Below are 7,216 nucleotides of genomic sequence, written 5' to 3'. Positions count from 1 at the left end.
CTTATATTAATAGTTTTTGACAATGACAAACACAGTCACCGCCAAAAATATTTTAAAAGTTTTTTACCGCTAAAAATTTACTTTCGGCGGTGACTTTTTTTGTCACCGCCAAAAACTATTAGCAACTAAACTTTTAATAGAAACCCTTTGGCGACGAAAAGTCACTATCAAAAACCTTTAGTTGTGACTTTTTGTAGTCGCCAAAAGTCATTTTTTTAAAAAAATAACAGTCATCTCATGCCACGTCAATGCCTTCTCGTGTCATGTTAATTGACACCTTGTGCCACATTACCTATCACCCTGCCATATGTGTGCCATGTTATGCCACGTCATGCCATATCGCCATCGTGTGCCATGTCACATGATTCATTGTAAAATATATTCAAACTTGAATTTAAGCCCTTTACCATCACATTCTAAGTCTTGAGTCCTAATTGTTTATCAATTGAGCAAAAAAATACTTATAGTTGTTATATGCAAAATTAAATATATATAATCAACATATTATAGAAACCTATTTCAAAAGTGAATCCTTATAAACAGTAATCAAGGGCAATATTGGCATTTTATCGAGATGGCAAGTAAGGATCACCCATATCAGTTGCTTTTTAAGAAGGAGGATGGGCGCATGAATGGTATTTTTTCCTTACTTGTTACAAGACAATTTTTTTTAAAAAATGACCCGGGATGCTACTTGATAAGAAGTATTCAAATAATATATTTTTTGTGTCCGATCTCTATGCTGACCCGGCATCGAACGCCAAAAAGTCCCATTTTCTGAATCATCGTCCTCTCTCCCGAGAAAACCCAAAACACATCTTTCAGTGAGATCTATTTCAAAATCACCCTCCGTCTCCTCATCTCCTTCCTTTGTGCCAAGTCATTTTCTTCCATTCTTCCAGCAACCTCACTGAAATCATTTGATTTGGGCGCTGCCTGCTTCTCCTCTTTAATCTCATCGATCTCATCATTCTCTTCGATCTAGGGTTTTTTTTCTCTGTCGTTGGTCGGCCATTACAAAGCCACAATCGTCTTCTTACCAATTTTGTTTAAGCTCTATTTACCTGAGTATGGATGCTTCTGACTCGGCCATTGCCAGCTCTTTGTTTCTAGTCGTCGGAGAAAACATGGTCGAGTCAACTTTTCCGACGCGCGAGTATTATTTGCTTAAGCAACCCTTGCCGAGTCACCTTCTCCGATGCGTGAGAATTACAAAGGCACGCGTCTTCTTTTTCTATCATTGTCTTGTCGTCTTTTTGCTCTCACTCTCTTTCTTCTGTAAGTTCTTTCCCCTCTTTCCTATTTGTCAATTTATTCTTATTTGTTGATTTCCTTATTTTCCATATTTCTTGGCTACTGATAAGTTGCAAGATAGAGAGTTGGATAGTCGAATCGGTCCTGGTTTTTTCGAGATCCTGATTCTGGCATTAATCCCTCACTTGAATTTGTAGGAGTTCACCGTTGCCACATGTATGATGTAGTCAACATATTGGAGAGTGGTGGAGTAAGCAGAGATTTATTTGTTGTGATTTGCTTAAAAAGATGATATTTTCATTGTTTATTTTGAACCACTTTGGTTATTGATTTTCCTCCTAAAAAATCTTGAGATTGCAGCAAGATAAGGGAAAATTCTATACCTATGGAAAGGTTTTAGAGAAATTCCTCGAGCTTTGAACGAGCTTAAGGTAAACAGACATTTCCTTCCTTCACATGAGTTATTTTGTTTAAACTTAATAACTTAGAGTTGACTGTGCTATATTATACTCGTAGGAAGAGGGTGTGAGAGAAAATTTGATGTAGCCTACTGCAAGTCAGCTAAAATAAGTTTGACTTTTTAATGTGGTCACTTAAATGTTTTAAGGCTGCTCCATTGTTGGCAAGTTACCCGTACTTGCATATTGGTACACACATGACGACGGGAAGCTGAGGATCCAACTTTTGATATATACTTGGTGGAATGGGTTGGGTTTTAATCTTGCATTTACATGTTGATTTCATGTATATTTGAAACTGAAAGTGAAGGGCTTGAGAGAGACTTGCCATAACTTTAAGTAAGGACACTGATGACAAGATTTGTTTAATATAGCAACTGTGGTGAGGCATGTCATGTATATAAAGCTAGAATTAGTGAAATCAATATTTAGCATTTTGTATAGCTAGAGTTAGTCGTGGACTGTAATTATTTTTATGATGATTATAATTATTGCTTTCAATTGAGCAATAATTATACTCAGTTTGCAGATTTTCCAAATTAGCTTGGGGAAATGGGCTGGGGATTGCATACAAAAGATGAATATTGGCATAGAAGGGTTATCATCCTAGAATTGCTTTCATCCCATATTATATGATTACATGTTCAGTTGTAATGGTAAATATTTAGCATTTTGATTGCACATTTTGTATTGCTAGAATTAGTCATGTATATGAAGCTAGAATTAGTTGAGTCAATAAATATAAAAGGCTTCAGATATGATGCCACTTGCCTGCATTTCATTTTTTACCAGAATGACCAACCAGCAAATTAATGGCTGCTTATCTGTATAATAAGATTGTTGATTCCCCAACCCTCTCTTGAAGAATCAGGAAGAATGTCGATGAAAACGTGGCTGAGAATTTTCCATATTTTCTAAGGTTAGCTTTATACTCAGTTTGATTTTTATTTTTGATTTGTATTTTTTCTTCTAATATAAAAAATCAACATCATTTTCTTTCAAGCTGGGTGGTTTAATTGGAGAAAAGCTAAAGGACTTATTTGTGACCGTAAGGTGCCTAATAAACTTAAAGGAAAGTTTTATCGTACTGCTATCAGACCGGCAATGTTATATAGTAGTGAATGCTGGGCTCTAACGGGACAATAAGAGCATAAAGTTGGAGTAGCAGAGATGAAAATGTTACGATGGATGTGCGGACATACTCGTAAAGATAAAATTCGAAATGAGCACATACGTGAAAAAGTGAGGGTGGCACCTATTGAGGAAAAAATGGTAGAAAATCGGTTGAGATGGTTTGGGCATGTACAAAGAAGACCAAGGGAGGCACCAGTGAGAAGAGTGGAACATATAACTTTGAGTCCGATTAAGAGAGGTAGAGGAAGGCCTAAGAGAATACTCTTGGAAGTTGTTGAACGTGATCTCTTAATTAATAATATTTCTAAAAGCTTAATAAATGATAGAGCACAATGGCGTCTTGCAATCCATGTAGCCGACCCCACCTAGTGGGATAAAGGCTTCTTGTTGTTGTTGTTGTTGTTGTATTGTTGATGGATCAATAGTTTCAGTTCTCCTTTTCTCCAATTGTCTTGCAGTTTCTGGCTTTTCTCTCTAATACACATGGGCATATTTAAGAAAGCTAGAAGGGATTGACCAGAATTTATTTTTCACATTCATCTTATTTTTTCTTCCATTTTAATGTGCCTTGATTTATTTCAGGATTTTTGTATATAGTTGAATGTTGTTTAACATAGAGTTACAATGTGGTTATCTTCTTATTCCTTTGATGAGTATGTCATTAGATTACTTCAACTTTTGCTCATGTTATGTTTCCTGATTAAAAGAGTTGGTAAGCTCATTTTTCAGCAAATGAATAGAACATTGAAGTTTAGTTTCTTTCTAGCTTTATTGGTATTAGCATAATTAATCATCATCCCTGTGATGAATTTAGGATGAGAATAAAAGTAAGAAGGGCCTTGCAGAAATTTATGATATTTGTATTTTTATTTTAACTATCATGTATTGTAACTTATAAATCCCCCACTATAACCCTTGTTGCCTTTCCTTATGGTTTACGTAGAAACTCCCTTTTATTGTTAAATTTTGTAGTGCATGAAGAATTTGTTTAGAAGATAGACCCTACTTTAAGTTCTAATGGGGATGATTGTTTAGATTTTAAGTTCATATTTGCAAAGACAGACTATGCATTTTGGTATTCTAATTCTAGCCAGTACAATCATATTGATATGTATCTATGATATTTTATTCTAATTTTTTAATCCACTTTTGAATTTTGAATTTCAAAACTCCCTCCATCTCTTCAAATTTTGTCTACAAAAGATGATCTTTTCTATCATCCTGTTCTTTATTTTTCCCTCCCCTTTTCTTCTTGCTTTCATCCTTTGCTTCGTAATTTTGAAATTTGTGCAGGGGGTCTTTGCATTCTTCTTGTCCTATTTTACCTGCCATGTTTTGTTTCATATGTGGTCGCTTCTTTATATTTATATATATAATATCATTGGTATATGTGATAATGCCAATTTTGGCAAATATGCTTTCTGATTTTTTTAGCATCATTTAAGTTTTGCATATTGTTTATGACACTATTGGATAACAAAGTGTTTTCATGCCTAAGCTGTTGAGGGTCCTTAAATTGACATGGAAGCATCAACTTTACAAATATTACAATGATTTTTAACTAAAATTCAGCAGGTGCAGATATCAGAAGCAATGTTAGTTTTTAAATGCAACTTGACCTGAGAGAAAAGCACATTGCAGATGCATCAAGCCTCTGATCAACAAGAGACCTAATTTAATTTGAACCCATCATAGATGCGTAAGAAAAGGGACTGCGTTATTTCCACATCAAAACCTGTTGCTATCTGACAAAGTGACAACAATAAAGTGGATTCCATTTTGTACATTCTACACATCTCAATGAAAGAGAGAGACTACTCACTAATTAAGAACTTAAGACTCTTTATCCACCGAAGGAAGATGAATCCATATCTAAAATAAGTTAAATCACAGACAATGACAACTGGGATAAGAAGCCCGTTAGTATTTGTCTTGACTTCCTTTGTTGATTTGATTTAAATTTCAATATTTATTTTCAACCTTGACTTTTTCTACTGTTAGTTCATTTGTCTTGATTCTAATTAACTCATGTCACAGGGGAGAGCGTCATTTCATGGCAGAAATACATGATCTTGGAGAACATGTATATACTATAGAATTGTGATTTTTGTATCTTATATTTTTCTGATAGAAGCAAAATTTTGTTCTTATTGCTTATTTATTCTGTCAATTTTTTAAAAGTTGTTAATTGTTGATATTGTGACATTGACTTTTAAGTTTTCTGGATAAAGAGACTTACTTAATCTCTGTCATCTGACATTGTGAAGTATGCTTATTATTTTTTATTTAATTAATTATAATAATTTCTTCATCAATAATTTGTTGTGCCCTGTTTTTTATTTGTTGAAATTGTGGCAATTTCCCAGCATTTTGAGTTTTCATGCTTTGTTTCTTGGCAAGTAATTGATAAATCATATCCTTTTGGTAGTATAGACAAATTTGAAGACGCAAGGTGACATAATAACCTCCTGCTGAATCTGTAGCCAGCTGTCAATTCTTTTACATCGCAATTTGAGTTTTGCATGCAGTCAACGTTGTTTTTTGTGAAAATTTTCAGACAGCTGAAAAAGGATGCAGTTTGGAGAGATAATATGCCTCAAGAACCATCCATCTTTTTGTGAAAACTCAGGCTACAGATTCAACGAAACTATTATCCCAAGTCTGCATCATTACCCAATTTGTGCTTAATAGCCTTCAGATAGGTGTGATTTATACTGCCTTGTGTAATGCCGATGACAGTGACCGCTCTCTGATAAAACATAATTCACTTCTACTTTGGTTTTATGGTCTCCATTTGGTATCCTTTTTCCCCTGTTTCTCTTCCTTTTCACTTTTCTTTTTTTCATCTTCTCTGTTCTTTCTTAACCATGTTGATTGATTGCTACTTGCAAGGTAAACTCATCAACATTGTTTTGAATAGAACTTGCCATTGTAAGTGACTGTATTCTAACATTTAAAGTACAAGAAGGTTAAAGTAATTTTTTTAAAATTTTATATATAAAAGTCATCAAAAAAATGAGTCTGTTCACAGTTGAAAACACCTTTATGACTGGAAGTGGTGCTCTGATTTGGAGGAGCTCTTTCTCCATCCACGGAAGTCATTTGGAGTAATCCATCTCAAACTTCTACTTTACTCTCATGTTTTAGCACTTGTATTTCTTTGGGGTTCATAAACTGGTGCAATTGACTTCTATTTTTGCCTTTGCCAACTATTTGTTGTCTCGACAACCTTTTGTTGAGTGACATCTTGCACGTATATTTAATTGAGGTTCATCATATTTGGCCAAATGCTGCTTTTTGAATGTGTTGATTTTTTAATTATACATTAAATGCTGTTGTCCTTGACTCATTAATGGTGTTTTTCCTTTGTTTGATATTTATTTCCTCTGATGTTGACAATTCATTATATTGATGCATCCACCATTGAAAAGGAAGCTTAACCCTTGATATTTTATTTACACTTCATGGAGCATTTTTCTTTCAAAGCTTAGCCCATATATGTGGTAACTAGCAAAACTATTTAAAATTCACTTTCTCCTTATCGGTCTGTACTTTATTTTTTCTTTTTGACCTGGTAAAGGTTTGTACTATCAAAGCTATGGTTTTGTCAGGAAATGACTGTAGATATGAGGAATATTCTTTTCTAAGTACCCTATAGAAGGGCATGCTTTGGCTTTCCTTTTTTAATACAGATAAACTTAAATGCCAATTTCGTGCAATCGCAGCCTGTGGTAGCTTTGGCTCGGATCTTGGGCAACATGCTTTTAGTTTGTCTTCATGGATGACTCTCCATTGTACAATTTATTTGATTTGAATAGGTTTCACCTTCTCGAAAAAAAAAAGTTCTAGAGGCATTGGCATGTTTTCTTATTTTAGTCTCTGCATTTATTATTATTGTATGGTAGCTTGAAAGGCTAGAATAGTATTTTAACTCCAAGATAAATAACTCTTTTTCGCAAATACAAGGCTACAAAGGTCTTGAGAACTCATTCCTTCATATTTTGGCAATCTGTGCAACTTCTTTCCTACTAATGATTTCCTTACCTATGAAAACAAGTAAAACAGAGAGTAAGAGGCATACAGAGAGTATTGAGAGTTGAAACAATGAATTTTTATCATCATCAAAGTTTTCCTTTTTAAACAAAAGTATAAATGATAAAATAATATAAAGTTCTCTGTTATACAGTTCTCAGCCCATTGTAGCTTTGCATAGGGTCTTGGGCAAACATGCTTTTAGTTTGTCGTCTTGGTTCGCTCTGTGATAGATAATTTCATTTGAGTAGGTTTCACTTTCTTGTAAAAAAAAAAGTAGTCATAGAGGAATCGATTTTGCATTGGTATATTTTCTTATTTTAGTCCTTGCATTATTA

The 7,216-nt window shown here is 34.0% G+C and overlaps 1 long non-coding RNA gene across 10 annotated transcripts; it reads left to right on the top strand.

Annotated features, from left to right (window-relative positions):
- The first annotated feature begins 672 nt into the window (after nucleotides 1–672).
- LOC129311658 (uncharacterized) lies at nucleotides 673–6,843 on the top strand. 10 transcript variants are annotated; one of them, XR_008593369.1, is made up of 4 exons: nucleotides 673–1,278; nucleotides 1,452–1,504; nucleotides 1,615–2,631; nucleotides 2,716–6,843. It is a non-coding gene; the product is annotated as an uncharacterized LOC129311658 (long non-coding RNA). The 10 variants fall into 10 exon arrangements; XR_008593372.1 differs by having other exon boundaries at nucleotides 674–1,278; nucleotides 1,615–2,368; nucleotides 2,549–6,843; XR_008593371.1 differs by having other exon boundaries at nucleotides 674–1,278; nucleotides 1,615–2,368; nucleotides 2,505–6,843.
- Nucleotides 6,844–7,216: the final 373 nt, after the last annotated feature.

This window comes from Prosopis cineraria, unplaced genomic scaffold (genome assembly GCF_029017545.1).
Source record: "Prosopis cineraria cultivar Desert tree isolate PC_DT_omini unplaced genomic scaffold, ASM2901754v1 PC1, whole genome shotgun sequence".
NCBI lineage: Eukaryota > Viridiplantae > Streptophyta > Magnoliopsida > Fabales > Fabaceae > Prosopis > Prosopis cineraria.
Note: the sequence above shows the minus strand (reverse complement) of the source record. Positions and strands in the feature narration are given on the sequence as shown.